This window comes from Hibiscus syriacus, unplaced genomic scaffold (assembly GCF_006381635.1).
Source record: "Hibiscus syriacus cultivar Baekdansim isolate YM2019G1 unplaced genomic scaffold, ASM638163v2 tig00004810_pilon, whole genome shotgun sequence".
In the NCBI taxonomy this organism is placed as follows: Eukaryota; Viridiplantae; Streptophyta; class Magnoliopsida; order Malvales; family Malvaceae; genus Hibiscus; species Hibiscus syriacus.
The window spans coordinates 22,075-46,554 of NW_024062033.1; positions in this window are offsets into that span (position 1 = coordinate 22,075).

The following is a 24,480-nucleotide window of genomic DNA, read 5'->3' on the forward strand; positions in this document are numbered from 1 at the left end:
TCCCCCAATCTACAGTCAGTACATACTTATGACTCAATTGAGATTTATATAAGAATTTATAAATTACTCACAAAGAATGACGATGATAGAATTCGAAGTTATAATAATTTGATGCATAATAATAATTAAAAATAAAAAGTGAAGATTCGAAATTTATAACGAATTTCTTTTAACAATATATATATATATATAAATAAACAAGTGACCACTTGGTTTCAATATTTTTCTTCAGTGGAACCATAATCAATGGATAAAAGGAGTAATGATCGTTGCCAACTATTCCACTCCTGCTTTCCTCATATTTGATTTTTCTAATAGATTATGGTATCATTTGTTAGTTCAATCGATCAATCAATTTAAAATAGTTAAATAAAATATGAAAAAATGAAAATAATTTTAATTCCATTTAATCCACCAATTTTAACAATACTATATATTATATCCAAAAAACAAGTACGCAAAAAAAAAAATACCATTAGACATCTTACACATTGGTTGGGATATAGAAATTTAAAATAGACGGACAAAATCACACACACATATATATATATATATATATATATATATAATAATAATTGTTATCGTAAATCAAAATCCATGAGGTAACGAGTTTAAATTAGTTTGGGATGCTAAAGGTACTTTATATATATAATATGCTTAAACTCTTTAATTTTTTAAGTATTAGATTAATGAAGGATGTAAATTTGAACACCTTTACTCTTAAATACTATAATAATAATTGTGTTAATTAAATTAAAATTTAATAAATTAATATATGATTTATTTTTGAAAGTATATATAAATATATAATCTATTAGGATTTGATTCGAATTTAATTTAATTTAATTAATAAAAATAGAAGGGAAATTAAGTCAACAATGGCGTCAGGGATCCAGGAGCCGAGTCGTTTCACCTTCTCGCCTGGGCGTCACCGTCTTCGTCGACAACGTGAGCAAGCGAATCCATCAAGCTACGCTAAAAGCTGCTTTCCAGACGCATGGCCAGGTCCTAGATGCCTTCATTGCGTAAAGAAATCAGAAGAAAAGATCAAGTTTCGAGTTCGTCAGGTTTACAAAGAAGCATGCAAGAAGGGCTCTGGCAGAAGGGTACAGAAGAATGATGGATGGGTTTAGCATCAGAATTTTTTGGGCAAAGCGTTATAACTCTCAGCCGAGTGGAATTTATAAACAAGCTCCATTACCTCCTAGAAGGGTCTGGACATGAAGAGACGAGAGGTCGTTTAAAGAAGCCCTAAAGGGGGTAAGCAAGTAAGCTACAATGAAGGCGTCAGACAATTTAGCTGATCCTTTAGGGAAGGGTATGCCTCGGTCGCTCCAGCACGATAATCCTTTGTTAGTGAGTGTAGGAGAATTCTACTCAGATAACCAAAGTATGCTAAATCAAGATATTGTTGGCATTCCCACTCAAGAAGTAACATGGAGACAAAGATGTTTGATAAGTACCATCAAAAGTATGTATAACATTGAGGTGGTTCGAGCATTCTTTCTTTCTGAAGGGTTCAAAGTGATCGTAAGCCCTTGGCATGAACTGCTAGTAGTAATCTGTTTCAACTCAGTAGAGGAAAAGAATAGATGCCGGAGAATGAGAAAAGAGCTACTTGCACAGTGGTTTAATGACCTAGAGTTGCTTGAAGGTTTCGATGGTAAGAGGAAAATAAAAGTATGGCTAATATTAAAAGATGTCCCTTTGCTAGTCTGGGGTGACTGATTCTTCTCGGAGCTGGGTAGCAAATGGGGCTCCGTCTTCATGGTTGATGAAGAGACTTCTAAAATGCTAAGGTTTGATGATCGTGTTCTATTGGAACTTTAGAAGATTTCGATCATTCTAGAACGTTTGAAAGTTGTCATCAATAGCGTTAGACACACAATCCTTCTCTCAATAGAAGTCTACAAGGAAGTCAGGCAGTTCTTAGATGGCGGCGGGCCGACCGGAGATTATCAGCAGGAAAGCCCCATTGTCTCGAAGTCTCCTCTGTCCAATGATGAAGCATTTAATGTTATGTCTCTAGTAGATGGTGTGACCGTCAGGCAGGTGGATCCTTCTAATGATGGTCTGTCCAAACCGTTGTTTCCCAGTCCCATAGGTCCACTCATTGAAGAGTCTCCATTTCAAAATGCACCTTCTAACTCAAGCTGGACAGGCCTTAACGAAGTCCCAATCTTGGCCGATGAAAGGCCCATTATGGCTCTCAGAGAGCCCGTGAATAGAGAGCCAGTTATGAGTAGAAAGGACACGTAGTCCATTTCTAATGAAACTAGCTTGTTGGATGTCCAGGTGGACTTATTGGAGGAGATCCCCGACCAACAAGGTAGGCCCCCGTGCAACATCGTGTTCTCCGCAAGCCCAGCAACAATTCCTTCTGCAAAGGGTCGATCATCACCAGCTCAATAGATCAGCTCTGTTAATCGAAAACGCAAATCAACAGCTCCAAAAAACAAGGCTCGGTCAAGTGATGCAACGCGAATGGAAGCTAAGGCCACTTTGGAAGTGAGTAATCTACTGGGGGTTCATTTTGACGCTTCGGATTCGGCATTCCTAGCTCAATTGGAAATCATTGAGAGTGCTGATCTTTCAGAGGCAGGCAGGTCATTCTCCTCTTGCACATCGTGTTCTTATTTATTGATTTTATGAATTTTGCTTTATTATCTTGGAACATTAGAGGTTTGATTAAGTTAGAGAAGGTCAGGGCACTGGAAACTACTTTGACTGACTGTTCATATCCCTTTCCCTCGGAGCCTTTGGTGGTCTAATATCTATAACATTACGAGTCTGAGATGTCACATTGACATTTCAAAACCTTTATTCTTGCAAAATAACATAACATTTGGATTTATATTAAGAAAATAAGATCATATACGATTAAATTGTGTTTTATTATAAAAATTTAAGTAAAAAACGTTTTTATGAACAATACTATACTGTATGAACAATGCTGTGAACAGTACTGTGAACAACACCATGAATAATACCGAATGTTAAAATTTTCCAAAATTGAACAATGGTACCGATACCCTGCTACAGTGTACCGATACCCTTGCTACAGTAACTTTCGGCAAAACATATAAAACTCACAAAATACTTAAACTTTCAATACTATAAGTTACCATTTACATATATACGTTTAAAACATTACAAAACTTGTCAGAGCATATACCATTTAAAACATTAATTACATGCCGACTGCTTTCACTATCCAAAATACATATGATTCAAAATTCCTTTCTGATTTGTTTTTAGGTAAGAAGAAACGGTAAGAAGAAACTGACATGTCTTGCTTCACATTTCTCTTTATTCTTCTCGAAACCTACGTGTGAAACAACCACATGTTAAGTCTACAACTTAGTGAGGCAAATAAACATATAATGGAAATCATAAAACATTTCCTATAACAAAATGTATACATGCACATATACCATCATTATCATGATCTCTATCATAATCATTAACTAATTTATCATTTGATCTTGTACTTATCATTTATGTATATCATGTATCATTTCATATAACCAATTCACACATATACATATATCATTAACATGCTTATTGGTACTTATATTACTATCACTAATTTCTTTTTATCATATAAGCATATACTGAATATTTCTATACATATCATGAAGCACATACATCATTTCACAAAAGAGCACCCATAATATCACATCAATTGATTTATTTACTCTCTTAAAATCCCATGTATTAGTCCATGTATACTTTTGAGAACTTAAAGTATGTGAGTACATTGAGGTTGTACACTACTATGATGTCACCACAACTCGTATAAATATCCCGAAGGACTTATCCAGAGGTCATAAAGAACCTCGACAACTGTCCATTGGTCCTGAAGAACCTAGGTAAACTGTCCATATGTTCCTTAGAACATAGGTATACTATCAATATGTCCCGAAAGACATAGGTAATTCTGTCCATATGTTCCGTAGAACATAGGTAAACCCTCGACTCTTGGCATGCCAACTATACCCCTAGCTCTTATATCACATAACACGGGCATTATCATTTATGACAGTTCACATCACTTGTATCATATAAACATGAAATCTCATATCTCGTTCTCATATAACTTGTATATCATTCTTGTCATATAACCTATATCACATAGGTTCATATCATGTGACATATATTACATGTGCATGTAATCACGTAGTTTACTTTCATGTCACTTTTCATATTCATATGTCACATAACTCGTATCACTTTGCATGATTTCACATAAACATATTTATCATATCTCATTCACATATTTTTTTCCATATAACTTATCTTACATATTCATATAATCACTTATGTCTATGTCTCCTAACTTAAATAATGTTCTCATAGAATTTCATAACCTTTTTCGTGTACTCACTTATACTATATAGTATAAATTATACTGAGTCAACTTATATTCACATGTTCATTTCATTCCTTTTGCCTTTATCACATAACTTATTTCATATTCTTTTACCATCATATAAATCATTTGTATTGTTTCATATAACTTATCACACTAACATATATTTATACAAATCATATAACATACATAATAACATGTTAACACATATACTCATTCATACATATAAATCATGTATCATCTATCAAATAATGTAAACACATATAACTTATATATATGAATGAGTATATGTGTTTACATGTATCGAATAAACATTGGCTTGCGATGTGCCAAGACCCTACATTTTTAACCTTAATTTATTTGAGAGGTTTTGGATCCACATTAGAGACAAAGTGATGAAGTTTTTCAAGTCTTTCTACACGGGTAAATTACAGGATAGGTATATCAATCACACCTTCTCGACGTTAATACCAAAGAAAGAGAGCCCGTCTCGAATTGAAGACTTTCACCCAATCTCACTTGTTGGCAGCATGTACAAGATCCTAGCCCGTGTCTTATCTAACAGACTTGTTGTGTGCCTGCCCGAATTAATTGGCAAGAACCAGTTTTCTTTTGTAGCCAGTAAGTAGATTTCTGACTGCTCCCTGATAGCGAACGAGCTGATTGACGAGCTAAACCAAAAGAAAAAACCCTCAATTATCTTCAAGGCTGATTTTAAGAAGGCCTACGAAACAATTGATTGGGCCTTTCTCGACTTTATTTATGGTTCGCCTACTAAGTTCTTTTCCATCAAGCGAGGGCTAAGGCAAGGCTGCTAGCTATCACCATTGTTATTCAACCTTGTGGGTAAAACCCTTAGCTCCCTTCTACATTGCGTCTCCTTATTGGGATTATTTAAAGGCCTATCCATAGGAAAAAAATAATCTTCGCATCTCTCACCTCCAATTCGCGGGCAATCCCATTATCTTTTCTGAAGAAGATGAGGGCCATGTTCAAAACATCAAGAGAATCCTTAGAACTTTTGAGCTAGCTTCGGGTTTAAAACTCAATCTCAAAAAGGCAGCTTTATTTGGGACTAACGTTGAGGAAAATCTCTTGGCAGAGTAGGCAGCTTCTATTAATTACATTGCTGATGTATTCCCTACTACTTACCTTGGTTTTCCCCCAAGTGCTCCCAAGAATTCAAAAGCTATTTGGGATCCAATAATCACTAAATTTAATAGGCGCCTTGAGGGTTGGAAAGGCATGACTCTCACTCCTGGTGGTCGTATCACGCTAGTAAAATCCACCTTAGCAAGTCTTCTGGTTTTTTTCATCTCCCTTTTCCAAATGCCAATAGCCTTCGCAAGTTCTCTCAACAAACTCTGTAACACCCCCAACCCGTATCCGATCCGGATACGAGTCTGAAGTGTCACATTGACTTTTCAAACATTTATTCGTATAAAATAGTGAGTAATTTAAAAACTTTGATAACATTTAACTCATTCAAAACGTTTACAAAATATATATATTTTTCATACAATTTATATCTTTAGACTACATGCCAACTACACTCTATATACCGTACATATATTTTCTGATCTGACAATTGGGTAAGGAGAACTGACCTGTCTTGCTCCTCTTAGCTCTTTACTCTTCTCACTTCTGTAACCTACGTGTGAAACAATCACACGCTAAGTCGTTGACTTAGTGAGGCATAAAACATATAATAAAACTCTAACTCGTAATCATGCTTGAACAATTCCTACTAACATATCACCTGTAAGCATCATACCCACATATACATGTAATGATTCCTACTATGCACCTTTCATATAGATATATATATATATATATAATTATCTTCTTTCCTATCATTATCATATTATTACCTTTCATATTTCTATTCTCTTGTTCATATAATCAATTAACTCATATCATATATCTTATAGCATATACAATAATCACTAACACACATATATCATCTACGGTACATTCCATGTTATCTCTTATTAGCCCATGTGCACCTGTGAGAACTGTAGATATGTGAGTCTATTGAGGTTGTGCACCACTATGCTGTCACCACAGCTCATATAAATGTCCCGAAGGACCTATCCAGAGGTCACAAAGACCCCGGTAACTATCCAGAGGTCATAAAGATCCTCGGTAACTGTCCAGAGGTCATAAAAATCCTCGGTAACTGTCCAGAGGTCATAAAGATCCTCGGTAACTGTCCAGAGGTCATAAAGATCCTCGGTAACTGTCCATATGTTCCTTAGAACATAGGTATACTGTCCATATGTCTCGAAAGACATAGGTAAAACTGTCCATATGTTCCGTAGAACATAGGTAAACCCTCGACTCTTGGCATGCCAACTATACCCCTAGCTCTCATGACACATAACATGGGCGTTATCATTTATTTCATTTCAAATATTCACAGGTCACATATATCATGTTTTCATATAATTTCTATCATTTCTCACCCAATCACCTTTATTCATATAACCATACTTATCATATCTTGTTCACATAAGATCATATACTATGGGCATTTATTTATACATTTCGTATCACTTGTTCTTTCTCTTCTGTCACATACCACAGGTATGTGTAACCATATATCTCATATCATATCACATGTATTCACGTAGATCGTTTCATATGACTTATATCATTTCTCATTTGTTCATGTAACTTGCATGTCATATCATGTAACATAACTTATCTCATAACTTATTTGATATTCCTATATATTCTCATCTTATAACTTATATTACCTATGCATATAACCTTATGAGCTATTCTTATATTACCCTATATCAACCATACTTTGTTTATCTCACTTTTCATATCATTCATTCAAAAGCATGTTAACACATATAATCATGCATACATACAATTTATGTCATGCATATACATATAATCATATATTCATGCATTAAACATAGGAAATAGACTTGTCACAAGTCTTGTTTCCATTTAGCACCATAAATGAATTAATATGCACTCACTTGGCCTCACTAGTCCATTTCAATCTCTTATCTTCCCTTTTTATCGATCTTACTTGTCAATGATTCCGGAACTCGTTTAGGCTCTGAATCTACATAATTATACAATTTAAGACAATTATTAGATACCTACACCTTTTAATTGGATACTAGCAACTTAAACGAACTTATTAAACCAATATTAACATTTTCCTTTAGGGGGGAATCGGTTCCCTCCTGTGGGGGTATCGGTTCCCCTCTGGCATTCTGGAATTCTGTCGTTTGAAGGGGTATCGGTTCCCCTTGAATGGGTACCGATTCCCCTTGCCCAGAAATCATATTTTTAGCTCGAAAATCACTTCATTTTCTCTCAAACACTTCATATATCATCCCCTTTTCATTTTTAACTCTAGTACACATACTTAAACCAATCTATATTCATTTATTTCATCTTAAACCTCAAAATCCTATCATCCATATAAGATTCAAAAATCATACCAAATTTTCAATGTGTTCTAAATCAAATTCTATCACTCCAAATCTCTTAATTTAACCATTGACAAGTCAAATTTAACTTCCAATTCTACTTATCAATTCTTTTCCAAAGTTTCATATAAAAACTCCAAATCTTTAATCTCTCTTAACTCCTCCATTCTTTGATTTTTACTGTAACCCAAGCTTTCCTTATGTTTATCCATCAACTAAAGATCAAAACCAAGCTTAAAATTCAAATAATAATCAACTAATAAAACTCTCACCTTTGCCTTTCTCTCCCACGCATGAAGAAGAAGAAAGGAGAAGAGAACTCTGGATATTTCTCCCATTTCCCACGTGTATATAATTCCTTAAATGATCAAATGACCATTTTACCCTTTATTTCCTTTAACAATTACAAAATAACCTTCATCATATGTATCCAATAATCATTGGACTATTTTATTCTTATACTTTAGTCACCAAATTCTGAAACTTTACAATTTGGTCACTAACCCGATATTGAGGATGTTACAAACTCATTGCTAAATTTATCTGGGGGGATAGTTGATGGCAGAGGCATTCACTTGGTTAATTGGGATCAATTGTGGAAACCAAGATTATTCGGAGGCTTAGGGCTCGTCGACCTTAAAGTAAAAAATCGAGCGTTGCTCAATAAATAGGTGTGGAGATTCGGGAAAGAGCACAATTGCCTGTAGAGAAAAGTCATCGGTGAAAAATATAAGTACGATCATGATCCGTGCGCCTTGATCCCTAATCCGATTTCGGGCCGTAGATGTTCTTGGATATGGAGAAACATCACTCGTCCTCTTTCAAATCCAGACGATCATTATACAAATAATATAAGGCTTACTCTTGGAGACGGAAAATCAATCGACTTTTGGAACGGCTTGGACTGAAGTCCGCTCCTTGAGAGCCATCTTGTAACACCCCAAATTTTGTCTAGTGACTAAAATGTAATTTTTGAAAGTTTAGTGGCTAAAGTATAAATTTTGAAAATTTAGGGATTAGAATTGTAATTTTTAAAAGTTATATATTTTAGCCTATAAATGAACGGTTTGGATTAAAAGAGAGATTTTAGTGGGAATTAGATTTTCGGTACGAGATTTGTGTTAAAAACTATAAAGTGGTAAAGTTCGGTATTTAAATCGAATATTCGGATTGAACCGAAACTTTACGAAAATTTGAAAGATGTTAGAAAATGGTTGGAAATATTATTTTCATATTTTAGATCATAGAAATTTGGCTCATAACAGTGCAATTTTTCAGATTTGACCGAAACAGTGAAATTTTAGTGACTAAAATGTAATTTTTGAAAATTGCATGGTCAAAGTGAAAAGTCAAAGCCAAGTTGATTTATCTTTGACTAAGGAATATTTTAATGGAAGACAATACAATGGAATTTGGTAATTTTCAAGATTTATTAAGGGTATTTTTGAGATTTTTCATTAATTGATTATTAAATTCAATTAATTAGAAAATGCCATATGTTTTATCTTTTAAATACTAGACTAATCATGAAAATTAAGCCATTTTCAGCTTCTTTCTTCACCTGAACCTCCCAAGCAAAAATAGGTATGATTTTCATTTTGATTTTTCAAGTTACATGATTAGTTTTTGGATTAAGCTATCGGTTGATATAAATATTTCACGGTGAAGATGATTGAGTGATGAGATTTGATGATTAGGGTTTTGAAGAGTTTAGTGGTTTTAAAGAGTTGTTGAAGGATTTTTATGTTTTTGATGTTAGTGATTATTTCTAAAGCATGTATAATTATTAGAATTAATTGTACATGTGTATATAAGATTTGGCCATGTTAGGGTTTATGGAGAATCATGGGATTTTGATTCAATTTGATGTTATGATGATTGGAAATACATGAATTTAATCATAGGAGGTTGAATTCATGCTTCAAATTGAATAAAAGTCCCCCTAGGTGAGTTAAAGTATTCAGCCATAGGGAAGAAAATTGGGGGAAAATGTTGAAAATTTTCCTATGGATTAGAAATGATATTAGAAGTATTCCATGTGATTTGGAGATTGGTTTGGATCAATTTGGAACCTTGGAAGTGTAAAAGGGCTAGTTTACAAGTTCTTGGAATTGTAGGATATTATTGTAAGAATGTAATATTTGAGAGATTTAATGTTGATTTTGATATTTGTAATACTGGAAATTAAGTTGGAATGTTGTTTGGAACCAAATTGCAAATTTGGAAAAATTGGAGGGGGAATTCGAAAGGTCCCAAAACCTTGGGGATTTGTTTGCAAGTTATTTAAGGTAGAGGTATTATTTGGGTAAATTATTGAATGCTGAAAAATTTATTAGTGTGTTGAATTTTGAATTAAATATTAAGTTGAGGTTGAATTATAAATTTATAAGTTAGGTGATTGAAAATCGAAAATTAGGAAAGTTTGAGTTGAAATTACAAATATTTGAAATATTGAAGTATTGATTTGAGAATTTTATTAAAGTGTTGTAATTGTTTTAATTAATGTGTAATGATATTAATGGTAAAGGACCATTATGAACTAAATGGAAAGGTTGATATGAACTCTAAAAAGAATTCACAATTTATGGCTTATTTGTGTAAATTAGCAAAAGACGAAAGGTTAATGATGAAAATAAATATTCATGGATTTGAATGAATATTTTGATAAGTTAGAAATTATAATGGAGATATGATTTAGTTTAATATCGTTTTAATCCTGATTTTTATTTTATAAAATTTCGAATGTTTAAATCAGCTTATGTTAGTACTATACTGATATGTAGTTTGAATACTTTATGTTATTATTTGGTATTGTCAGACCACGATAAATCTAGCAATCTGAACGATTCGAAAGGAAAAGAAAAGCTCGTGATTAGAAATATCACGTAAAGGGTACTATAGTGAAGCAAAGGTGAGTGCATTTATTTATTTAATTATTTTGATCGAGGACGACTTGCGATAAGTCAACCTCATTCCAATTTACAACATGATTTATAAAGTTTATAAAGAATATTTTTATAATATTTTATATCAGTTTTATGAATGATTTAGGGTATGAACTGCCAAAGTATAAAATTTTTTATGATAGATTTTATTATGATACATGAGTCTATTGTATGTTATAATGAGAATTGTTGGTACACTTGGCATGTCATTAGTGAGTATTTTTCGGTTATTAGCTTTGGTACATTCATGTACCAATGTTATCAGTTTTCATATCAACTTTGGTACATTCGTGTACCAATGTTCAACACAGTTGGTGTTCATGTTATGATTGCACTGAAGTGCTTCATATCTCAGTATCAGTTATGATTTGCATCGTATTGTGCATAGTGCGCACCTTACTCACATATCTTATATTCTCATAAATATGCATTGGTCTATGAAAATGAATATGAAAGTTGTGAATGATTTCCAGTTGACAGAAAGCATGATATGATTATGTTATCATATATTGTTTATCAATCTTTTCGTGAGCTCACGATTTAAAGGAAATTTCAGGTCTCAGTGAAGAAATCGACTTGGATAAGTTGGTTTGTCAATTTAATGTTTTAATTAGAATTATTTTATTTATGTTTATGATATTTTCAGATTTTTCTCACCTTAGATTACTATTGCCTCACTAAGTTATACTTAGCGTGTGATGGTTTTTATGCGTAGGTTTTAATGAGGATAAGTTCAAGCAGTAATGAGCCACCAGAGCATCTTTTTGGAAAGACATACCTATCATTAGTATCAGTAAGACATCTATGATGTTATTTTTTTTACTTTTAGTGGCATGTATAATTATGTCAACAATTCTATTTATCTTTTTTATTTTAAATAATCTGTAATAGCAAACTATAACTACTTTAGTTTATTTTACTTAGTTTAGTTTTATCAGTATTTATGCATGAAAATAACATATTATATTATTATGTTATGAAAAGATTTCACGAAAAGACATTATTTCGTAAAATCACTGATTAACAAATGAATTTATTTTCCTACGACAATTTAGTTTATTTTACTTAGTTTAGTTTTATCAGTATTTATGCATGAAAATAACATATTATATTATTATGTTATGAAAAGATTTCACGAAAAGACATTATTTCGTAAAATCACTGATTAACAAATGAATTTATTTTCCTACGACAAAGTATTTATTTATAAGTTGAGATATTCATAAAATAGTTTTTAAAGTTAAAATAGAAACGTTTTAAAATGAAATAAAATTTTAGGCAAATCTCAGGTTAGTAAATGTTTTATGAGTTGATGTAACATCTTTGATTTGTATAACGAGTCGTATATGGGTTAAGGGTGTTACATGTCTTCCCTTACATCTGTTCTATTGCTACCAAAAAGGAGGGTATTCAAGTTGGATTTTGGTGCTAAACCAGGAGGTTTTTGGTTGTGGAATACCAAACTTCGCTGGTCCCTATTTTCTTGGGAAGCAAACACTTAGGAGCAATTCATGGCAGTAATTAACAGAGCTTCTATTGCAAACGCCTCCTCCTATTATGTTGGGTTGTTGATCTCCTCAGATAGATGTTATTATCCAAAGGTCTAATACGAGTCTCTTTCAACGAGAGGTTTAGAAGTTGATAGTATATGGAAGTTTGTTTGGTCCAACCTCGTTCCTCCCAATGTCGAATCGTTCGTTTGGAAGGTCATTCATGGTAGAATTCCTACTTTTAACGAACTTCTTAAGCGTGGTATGAATATAGGTGCAAATAATCGTTGTGTGTTATGTTGTAAGTATGAGGAATCCATTCCCCACCTATACGTTCATTGTGAGATTTCGTGGAAGGTGTGGCCAAGTGGTGGAGTATTTGGAATGTTGAGTTCACAATGTTAGGAAATAACCCGAGTACAAGTAATTTCCCTATAACCAGATTAGTGAGAATGCGAAATAAAAGCGGAAAAATAATACCCGAAATTGATAACGGAGTTCAACCAATTTGCTTACGTCTCCGGACTGCTGCAGATCTTTTACTAAGAGAGAAAATTTACAGGTGTTTACAAAACACTCACTGCTCACTAGAAAACTCTCTAGTATTGGGAGAAAGAAATGATTTGGGATTTTGGGATGATTTTGAAGCTAAATGGGTTAGGGTATTTATAGTTGAAGCTTAGGGACTAATCTTATAAATACCCTAAAAAATGCAATGACTAAAGTTGTAATATTCCTATTTCCATTTCAACAATAGCTGCCCATTTATTGATTTTCAAACAGCCGCCCATGTTGCCAAATAATTTCACTAGTAGCCGGCTGCCACATCCATTTTTGACCAACAATCTTCCACTTGAAGACTGATTTTAATCTGTCTTCACACCTTGATCAATGCAGCAGTATTTCTGGTTTTGTTATTCTAGCATGCCAACTGAAGCTGAACACAACTTCAGTTTTTCCATAGTCACCGTCTTTGTCAACATGTCTGCCGGATTTTGAGCTCCACTAATCTTTTCAAGTTTTAAAATCCCATCTTCCAGAAGAGACTGGATAAAATGATATTGCAATTGTATGTGTTTCGTCCTGGAATGAAAAGACGTATTCTTTGCTAGATGGATAGCACTTTGACTGTCGCAATACAAGACATTGTTTTTTTATTCTTGCCTAACTCTTCCAAGAAACTTTGGAGCCAAACCATCTCCTTGCTAGCTTCCGTAACAACGACATATTCTGCTTCAGCTGTGGAGAGAGCAACTATCTTTTGTAGTTAAGAAACCCAACTCACTGCGGTTCTTCCTAGAGTATAGACATACCCTGTAGTGCTCATTCTGATGTCAACATTTCTGGCTAAGTCAGCATCTACATAGTCTGTTAGTATCATATCTCCACCTTTGAAACAAAGTGCTTTGTTTGTAGTACCCCACAGATATCTGAGGATCCATTTGACTGCTTCCCAGTGTACCTTGCCCGGATTATTCATGTACCTACTAACAACTCCCACTGCTTGAGCAATATCTGGTCTGGTACAAACCATGGCATACATCAGACTTCCAATTGCTGAGGCATACATCACCTTCACCATGTGTGCACGTTCTTCCTCCGTCTTTGGTGACTGTTCTTTGGAGAGTTTGAAGTGAACACCTAAAGGTGTACTTACTGGTTTAGCATCTTGCATGTTGAACCTGGAGAGTACTTTGTTGATGTACTCAGCCTGTGATAATATCAAAGTCCCCGAATTTGTGTCTCTCTTGATCCTCATCCCAAGAATCTGCTTTGCAGCGTCCAGATCCTTCATAGCAAACGGCTTCGATAATTTTTTCTTCAAGTTTATAATCTCTTGCATGTCTGAGCCTGCAACGAGCATGTCATCAACGTAAAACAATAAAATAATGAAGCTATTGTCGAACCTCTTGATATAGCAATAATGATCTGCTTGGCATCTGGTAAAACCATTGCTACCCATGAAGCTATCGAACTTCTTGTACCACTGTCTAGGAGCTTGTTTTAAACCATACAAGCTCTTCTTCAACCTGCATACCAGGTTTTTCTTGCCTGCCTCTGTGAAGTCTTCTGGCTGCCTCATATAGATTTCTTCCTCAAAATCACCATGAAGGAAAGTTGTCTTCACATCTAACTGCTCAAGATGTAAATTCTATGCAGCTACAATTTTCAACAACAATCTAATTGTAGATAGCTTCACAACTGCAGAAAAAATTTCATTGTAGCCAATACCTTTTTTTTGCTGAAATCCTTTGACAACCAATCTTGCTTTGTAGTGTTTGCTCCCATCGTGCTCTTCTTTGATCCTGTAAATCCACTTGTTATGAAGTGCTTTCTTACCTGGTGGTAATTCAGCTAATTCCCATGTCTGATTTGACATAAGCGAGTCCATCTCATCTTTTATGGAAGACTCACACTTGACTGAATCCTCCACCTGCATTGCTTCCTCATAGTACTCTGTTTCACCATTGTCAGTCAGCAATAAGTAGTACAAAGAAGGCAAATAACGCTGGGTTGGTTTAGGAATTCTGGAGGAACATCTCAGTTCTAGTGTGCCTGGTTCTTCTTGAACTGCTTCAGGACTGATTTAAACATCATTTTTCAGAAATCTCCTCGAACTCAGCAAATTCCTTTGTTTCAACTTCGGTATTGGAGCTACTTGATTCTATGGTTGCCCTGTCTTTGTACATCATATTCTCATTGAAAATAACATCTCTGCTTCTGATGATCTTCTGATTTTCATAGTCCCAAAACCGGTAACCGAACTCATCACCACCATAACCAACAAAGACACATTTATTGGACTTGGCATCAAGTTTACTTCTTTTAGCAGAATCTATCTGTACATAAGAAATACAACCAAACACTCTTAAGTGTGAAATGTTTATTTCTTTCTTGCTCCAAACTTCCTTTGGTATTCTGCCATCCAAAGGAACTGAGGGCCCATGGTTGATCAGGTAAGCTGCAGTGTTGATAGCTGCAACCCATAGAAATTTGGGTAATTCGAAATGTATCCTCATATTTCTGGCACGTTCATTCATAGTTCTGTTCATACGCTCTACTACGCCATTCTGTTATGGTGTCATGGGAACTGTTATCTCCATCTTGATCCCATTATTTGCGCAGAAATCTCTGAATCTACGATTTCTATGCTCTCCTCCATTATCATACCTCAATCACTTAACTTTTAGACCAGTCTTATTTTCTACCATTGCCTTCTATTTTCTGAAGGTATCAAAGACTTCTTATTTCTTCTTCAGAAAATAAACTCACACATTCCTTGTAGAATCATCGATGAAGGTGACATAATATAATGAACCTGCAAGAGATGGAACTGGAGATGGTCCCCATACATCAGTATGAACCAACTCTAACTTTTCAGCCTTGGGTGTCTTACCAATCTTTGCAAAGTTGACTTTCTTTTGTTTGCCAAAGATGCAATCCTCTCATAGTCCAACATCTACATTCCTTAGATCTGTCACCTTCGCTTTTGACAAAAGTGTCTTCATCCATTTCTCGCTCATATGACCAAGCCTTTGGTGCCATAGGTTTGATTTTTCATCAGCATCTGCTGCAGCAATGATATTCTCTAAGTTTGAGGTTATATAGAGAGTACCAGTCTTCTTACCACGAGCAATGACGAGTACTCTTTTGGTAATCTTCCATTCACAGCCTGAAAAGGTTGTACTATAACCTTCTCTATTAAGCTTTCCTACAGAAATCAGATTTCTTTTGAGGCTAGGAATATGTCTCACTCCTTTCAGCGTCCAGGTGGTCTGATTTGGCAACTTTAGTCGGATGTCTCCTTTTTCGACGATCTTCAAGGTTTCATCATCAGTTAGATGAACCTTCCCAAAATCACCACTGACATAGTTCTCTATGATTTCTTGGCATGGGGTGGAGTGGAAAGATGCCCCTGAATCCAAGATCCACGATTCAATCGGACTGTTGATGCTTAAATCATGGCATCATCTGTCTCCTCTGTCACATTGGCAGATTTCTGTGTGCCGGTATCTTTCTTCAGTGCTCGACAATCTCTTTTAAAGTGACCCTTCTTGCCACAATTATAACAGGTAAAATCTTTCTTTTATGTTCTTGATTTTCCCCTTCTGGATTTTGATCTGCCACGATTTGAATTTCTTTATGAAGTTCTCCCTCTGGACTCCGTGTGCAAGGCTGAAGAGGTTAATGCTTCACCCGATTCTCTCCGTCGAATTTCTTCACTCAATACCAGATCTCGAACATCGTCGAATTTTAATTTGTTATTTCCCAACGAGCTGATGACTGCTGTAACAGTAGCATTCCAACTGTCTGGTTGAGATGATAAGAGAATTAAAGCTCGAACTTCATCATTGAATTCAATTTCCACTGAACTCAACTGGGTTGTGATTGTGTTGAGTTCATTTAGGTGTTGAGCCACTGATGCCCCTTCCGCCATCAGCAAATTGAATAATCGTCTCATCAAATGAACTTTGTTTGAGGCCGATGACTTCTTGTACATACTGGAGAGAGTCGCCATAAGACCCGTCGTGGTCTTTTCCTTTGCTATGTTGAAAGCAACATTGCGGGATAACGTCAGTCGGATAACTCCGAGGGCTTGTCTGTCGAGAAGAGCCCAGTCTTCATTCTTCATGCCCTCTGGTTGTTTTCCTGAGAGAGGTTGATATAGATTTTTCTTGTACAGAAAATCTTCAATCTGCATCTTCCAAAAGCCAAAGTCCCCACCATCGAACTTTTCAATTTTCACCTTCCCTTCGTCTGCAGCCATCGCTCCCACTCGAATCTGGCTTCTTCGGATCGTTTTTGACAATTTGTGCGAACCACCGTGTATTATAACGCCTCCGTCGACAAACTCGTATCGCCGACAAATTTTTTTACTATTCACAAAATTTACTATTCATGTGAATAGTAATGAATAGTAACCTCACAAAAAAATTGACAAAATTCACAACCAAAAGCTCTGATTACCAGTTGTTAGGAAATAACTTGAGTACAAGTAATTTCCCTATAACGAAATTAGTGAGAATGAGAAATAAAAGCGGAAAAATAATACCCGAAATTGATAACGGAGTTCAGCCAATTTGCTTACGTCTCCGGACTGCTGTAGATCTTTTACTAAGAGAGAAAATTTACAGGTGTTTACAAAACACTCACTACTCACTAAAAAACTCTCTAGTATTGAGAGAAAGAAATGATTTGGGATTTTGGGATGTTTTTGAAGCTAAATGAGTTAGGGTATTTATAGTTGAAGCTTAGGGATTAATCTTGTAAATACCCTAAAAATGCAATGACTAAAGTTGTAATATTCCCATTTAAAAAATAGCTGCCCATTTATTGATTTTCAAACAGCCGCCCATGTTGCCAAATAATTTCACTAGCAGCCGGCTGCCACATCCATTTTTGACCAACACATAGTCCCTAATAGCATCCGTGCTTTGATAACCTTCTGGAATTCCTCACCGATTCCTCGGGCCTCTAAGTCAATCTGGAAACTGGCATGGTTTGGTTTTATAGGAACGAAACTGTTGAAATTCAAACCAAGCAGTCGACAGCTTATAATTAAACAAGTGGGGGGCTGCTAAGTTTTTATTATTATTTTGTAATAGGGATAATTACAAAATTGAGTCATTGAACTTTAGGGTATTTTCAAAGATTAGTCTCTAAGTTTCAACTATAAATACCCTAGCTCATTAAGCTTCAAAATCATCCCAAAAATCATTTATTTCTCTCAATACAAGAGAGTTTTCTTGTGAGTAGTGAGTGTTTTGAAAACACCTGTAAATTTTCTCTATTAGTAAAAGATCTGCAGCAGTCCGGAGACGTAAACAAATTGGTTGAACTCCGTTATCAATTTCGAGTATTATTTTTCCGCTTTTATTTCTCATTCTCACTATTTTGTTATAGGGAAATTACTCGTTACTTGTTTATTTCCCAACAGAAACATCCTTTAGCAATAAGATATTTTCTGCAGATCAGCTATTCGACATAGCAATGTCGCATGTTGGTTTCTGGGCGAAGAGCAAGTGGCTGCTTGTTGTGGCTTCAGCTCTTGATATAACTAGTGATCCCTCTTCCATCCGCACTCTGAATTTTGATCGTTGATTTTCCATGCACTCCAGGTTTGGTTTCTACTGTGTTGGTGTTGGTAGGTCGTCCGTCTCTTCCTAGGCGTGCTGCCTCTTCCTTTGCCAGTGCGTTTCTGTCTCGTTGGTTTTAAAATGACTACTTTACTGTGTTTTGCTTTCTTGTTCTGTGGCTAGTTTAGCTGTCAATTGTTGGATGTTACGCAGATTCTGTTGTCGTGTTGTCTTGTGGGGACATTGAGTTCAGTTGTAACTGTGATTTGAATATTTCGTGAATATATACTCGGGCACTCTTTACCCCTTTTAGGCGTTAACGAGGCCCATTACCTTTAAAAAATAAAAATATAAATTAAGATAAAATTAGAGAAAATAGATAACGAAGAAACATCAAAGATTTAATAATTGTGGATGTGAATACAATATAAGAGGCTTGGATGTAATAATGGCGTCTATACCTAGGATGAGAAATGAAACCATTTCATTTGGGTGAAGGTGACAAGTGGCAGATAATGTTATATAAATAATTAAAAGAAAGAAACATGAAATCTAGTATTTACCAAACTATACTCATTGTTTAACTGTCTTGTACAAAAGAAAAAAGTGGAAATGTAATATAATTAGGGTAAGTGGATGTATGCCATAGTTTGATATTTATTTATAATAATCTCTCTTTAGTTATGATTGATTGTAATCTATGAGTTAATTAGGGAGTCCCACGCGTGATCTACGAGTAAAGTCCGTGACATATCAATCCAAAATCACCCTCACCCTTGCTTTTTAACAAACCCAAATTATAGTATTGAGTAATTAATCGACACGGTCACATTTTAGTTTATGTTTTCCCTATCATATTTATTTTATTTAATAATATATTACATTAATAAGAACCAAACGACTTCGGTGATAAATAATTTGTTATTATTCCTTGAGTTTTAGGTTTGAGCACAAAAAATGTCGAGGTGTAAGTGTTTAATGTCGAGGATTGTGGTAATACGACCCGATAATACTATAAACTCTAATTCTAATAATAATAATCAACATGCTATTCATTTCCATGATGTTTAACTCTAACAACTTGATTCTAATAACTTAAAATTCAAAATAAATAATTTTTCAAGTTAAATGGAATTTTGCTCGGCCTTTTTCTAGAAATTGTTTTTAAAGGTATTATATAAATAAGAGAGAATCGCCTCAGTGACCAAAAAAAAGTTATAATATACGATTTTAACCAACTTTTTTTGGATTTGCCAAAATGACCAACAAAATCGCAACGCGAAATAAAAATCGCAACGCGATCCCCAGAATCGCAAATCAGTTTCCAAAATCGCAACGCGATTCTTGAAAATCACGATGCGATAGTACAAATTCGCATTGCGATTTTCCATAATCGCAACGCGAATATGAAAATCGCAACGCGAACACATAAATCGCAACGCGTATCCGTAAATCGCAACGTGTATCCGTAAATCGCAACGCGTATGGGTAAATCGCAATGCGTATCCGTATATCGCAACGCGTATCCGTAAATCGCAACGCGTATCCGTAAACTGCAACGTGTATCCGTAAATCGCAACGCGTATCCGTAAATCGCAATGCGTATCCGTAAATCGCAACGCGTATCCGTAAATCGCAACGATAATCCGTAAATCGCAACGCGTATCCGTAAATCGCAACGATAATCCGTAAATCGCAACGAGAATCTGTAAATCGCAACGATAATCCGTAAATCGCAACGAGAATCTGTAAATCACAACACTTAAATTTTGGGTATATAACACTGAAATCATAAACTAAATCCCTAAATCGCAACTCATTCCATCTCCATCTATCACTCTCTCCGGCGACATCCGTTCCTATATCCAACGACATCCTTCCCAATCCGGCAACAGGTTTTAGTTTCGCAGCTCGTCTGTTTAGTAAATTAATTTACAACCATGAAATCATCTAATGTTGATCATGTTTGGATAGATTTGTGTTTTGGAGGGTCATGGGATAATGTTCATGGTGTTTTACAATATATGCCTTTACCCATGAATCTTCAACTAAAATTGTCTTTACAAAAGTTAACTTATGAAACTCTAATGCTACGTGTTTCAAATAAATTGAATTTAGAGCCCCTAAGTGGATTTAGGCTATCTTATCAGAGAAATGGTAAAGTTTATTTGTTAACCGACAATGAAGATGTTGAACGATTCATTGCTTACATTAGTGTTTCACAAGATGATGTTACATTGTATGTTGTTGAACCTAGAAGTAGTATTGTTGGGTCAGTAGCGGGTAGTAATCAACTAAGTTTTTCTCAAAACCCACAACCTTTCTCTAATCCAAATCCCAATCAACTTTCAGCACCAAATTCCGGTTTTCGTATTGACCAGTTAGACGATGATGAGCCAACAGAAAAAATTGTGAGTACTAGTCAGTATTCGAAATTTGGTCTTGGTCAATATCCGGACTTTGATATTGGTCAATACACGGATTTTGATGATGTTTCAGAAGAAGAAACAGACCATGCGTGTAATGATATTGATATTGGTCAATACCCGAATTTTGATGATGAAACAGCCGTTGCCGAAGAATGTAATGTTGATGATAATGAGGAGGAAGTTACGACTGTGAATGAACATGTTGAACATCCATTCTGTAATTCATATAATCCTGAAGAAGAAAAAGAAGAAGAAAAAGTCCCCGAAGAAAAGAAAATGCCACGGGCGTATAACTGGAATATGCCAGAATTACTTCAGATACCGGAAGAAGAGTTGATAAAGAAAGCAGTTGATTGTTACACAAAAGTTATTCGTATCAAGAAAGATGATTGTTTTGATACAAAGGAAGACTTGAAGATAGCTTTATATACGAAATGTGTGGAAGATGGCTATCAACTAAAAGTTAACAAATCAAGCAAAGATCGTTTCGAAACAAGGTGTATGATTGACAAAAACTGTACGTGGCGTATGATTGCAAAGAGAATAAAAGATTGCAAAATGTTTCAAGTTAGGACTTTTATTGATAAACATACATGTTCAAGAACCCAAGTTTTTCCTCACCATAGACAGGCAAACAAAAAGGTGTTGGGTGGTTTTCTGGCTGAGTTAATGTTTTTGAATGGCAGGGTATATCGGGGACATGAAATTATGACTGACATGAATGCTCGGTTCAAGATTAGTATATCATATTCTCAAGCTTGGAGAGCCAAATGTTATGCCTTGGAATTGTTGAGGGGGTCGCCAGAAGCATCGTTTGCCCAACTGCCGGCTTATTGTCACAATTTAAAGCTGAAAAATCCTGGGTCGGTAACTCATATCAAAACAGATAGAGATGGACGCTTTGAGTTGCTGTTTATCGCCATTGGTGCTACGGTTAGTAAATCAATATAATTTTGTTGACTCATTTTTGTTAGTTACATGCATTTCACATTTAAATGATTATATTTCTTGTGTATATTATTTGTAGATTCGTTCGTTTATTACTTGCATGCGCCCAGTTATTATAGTTGACGGAGCACATTTGAAAGGTCGATACCTTGGAGTAAACTTATTAGCAGTAGCCATGGATGCTAACAATGGGATATTGCCAATAGCTTACGGGGTTGGCAAATCTGAAACCTCTGATTCATGGACATGGTTTATGGGGCATCTTAGGGATTGCATAGGTCCTATTAGCAATCTGACAATCATATCCGATAGGGCAAACTCAATTGACAACGCTGTTAGAAGGTGTTTCCCAGATGCTTTTCATGGACTTTGTGGTGTTCATTTGTATAGAAATCTAAAATCAAGGTCTGCTGGTATAAAAAAGCACAAATGGACATACTGGAAGGCTGTAAAAGCTTATCGGGAAGTGGATTTCAATAAGCATATAAATTGTTTAAGACGTGTTTTGCCTCAGTGTGCTCAAACACTAGAAGATGTCGGGTTTGAAAGATGGTCAAGAGTACATCAACTTGGAGCAAGATATGGTTTCATGACGTCTAATAGTGCAGAATCAATCAACGCTCTAAGTCGTCATTCCCGGAAATTACCCATTACTATGTTAATGGAGTTTTTTCGAGCCTCTATTCAACAGTGGTACTACAAGAAAAGAAACCATGCAGGTATTATTTCTTTGAATTCGTAACTTATCATATTTATATATTTTACTAAGTATTGTTTATTTAAATTTACAGGAACATTGGAACATCGTGTTACACCATGGACTGAAAAAAAGATAACGAAACGTGTTGTGAAGTCAACGTCATGGAGAGTTGAACCATGTTCAAACACTTTGTTTCAAGTACTGGATAATAACTTAAATGGGCTAGTCGATCTAAATGCAAAGACGTGTAGTTGTGACAGTCATTCTCTCGTTGCGATTTTCATTTATCTCGTTGCGACTCTTCTGCAAATTGAAACTTGAATGGATTGCATTACTTCAACCAAAAGACAGAACAAAGACAAAGACAAATACTAACTTGAAAATCGGAACGAGAGAATAGCAACGCGAAATGAAAATCGCAACGACAGAATCGTAACGCGAAATGAAATCTAAGTGAAATGGTTAATCTATTATTGAAATGACCAGTAAACTTATCATCAGTTTCAATATGAAAAACCTACAATAATGCAAACATTTCAAAATAAAAATAATTAAAAAAACTAACCCTCGGAGGTTGATTTTCCATTTCTGAATATTGTGAGGGATTTCTGACCGTGAATGGTTGTGAGGGATTTCGCCGGAGATGGGGACGGAAATCTTCGGAGATGGGGACGGATTTCTTCGCCGTAGAGAGTGAGAGATGGAGATGGGACTGAGTTGTGATTTTAGGTTTTAGGTTATGAGTTGCGATTACGGGATTTTGTCTTAATATTCTTTTTGTAATTTGAAAATAAAATACGCGTAGCGATTATAATGGCGCTTTAAATATCGCGTTGCGATTTACGGATACGCGTTGCGATTTTATGTATTATCGTTGCGATTTACGGATACGCGTTGCGATATACGGATACGCATTGCGATTTACCCATACGCGTTGCGATTTACGGATACACGTTGCGATTTACGGATACGCGTTGCGATTTATGTGTTCGCGTTGCGATTTTCATATTCGCGTTGCGATTATGGAAAATCGCAATGCGAATTTGTACTATCGCATCGCGATTTTCAAGAATCGCGTTGCGATTTTGGAAACTGATTTGCGATTCTGGAAACTGATTTGCGATTCTGGGGATCGCGTTGCGATTTTTATTTCGCGTTGCGATTTTGTTGGTCATTTTGGCAAATCCAAAAAAAGTTGGTTAAAATCGTATATTATAACTTTTTTTTGGTCACTGAGGCGATTTTCTCTATATAAAATGGTGAAATTCACTATTATTTATATGGGTTTATTATTCTATGCATTTGGTGTAAAAAAATTATTTCATAAATATATTTATTTGAATGACATTTAATATATTTAACAAACCTTAAACTACAACAGTTAAACTCTAAGGATAAATTACACTCATGACCACTTAATTATGAGAGTATTTTATTTTGATAACTGATTTTTTAATTTTGTCAATTAGATCACTTAATTATTTAAACATTGCCAATCAAACCATTTATCGGTAACACTAACGAAAAAACTGACATGAAAATTAAATAATAATATATTTACAAATTTAATTCTTATTATTTACACATTCAATATATTTAATTCTAATTTAATTTAATAATTTTAAGTATCAATTAAATAGTGACACATGACTCAAATAAAAAGTAACACATCACTATTTAAAAAAAAAGGTAACGCATCACTTATAACTTGAAGGGGTTACGCGCATCTCTACCATCGGGTAACCCCACTGTTATTAATATTTTAGAACATATTTTATATATCTTATTTAAGTTTTTTTTTAAACAAAGTTACTTAAACCCGATATATAAAGGGTGATTGACAAGTCTTAAGTCTTAACCAATAGGCCAATTTCCTATTTAATAATCGGTTATAACATTGGATAAATATATATTATAATTAATGAATGAGAAATAATTTATAATTAAATATATTTTTTATAATAATTTTTTGAGATCATATTACCCATTTCTTAAACTCTAAAATAGTGACTTCGTTTAACGGATAGAGTTGGGAATTCTAATTCATCATGCTTTTTCTTTCTA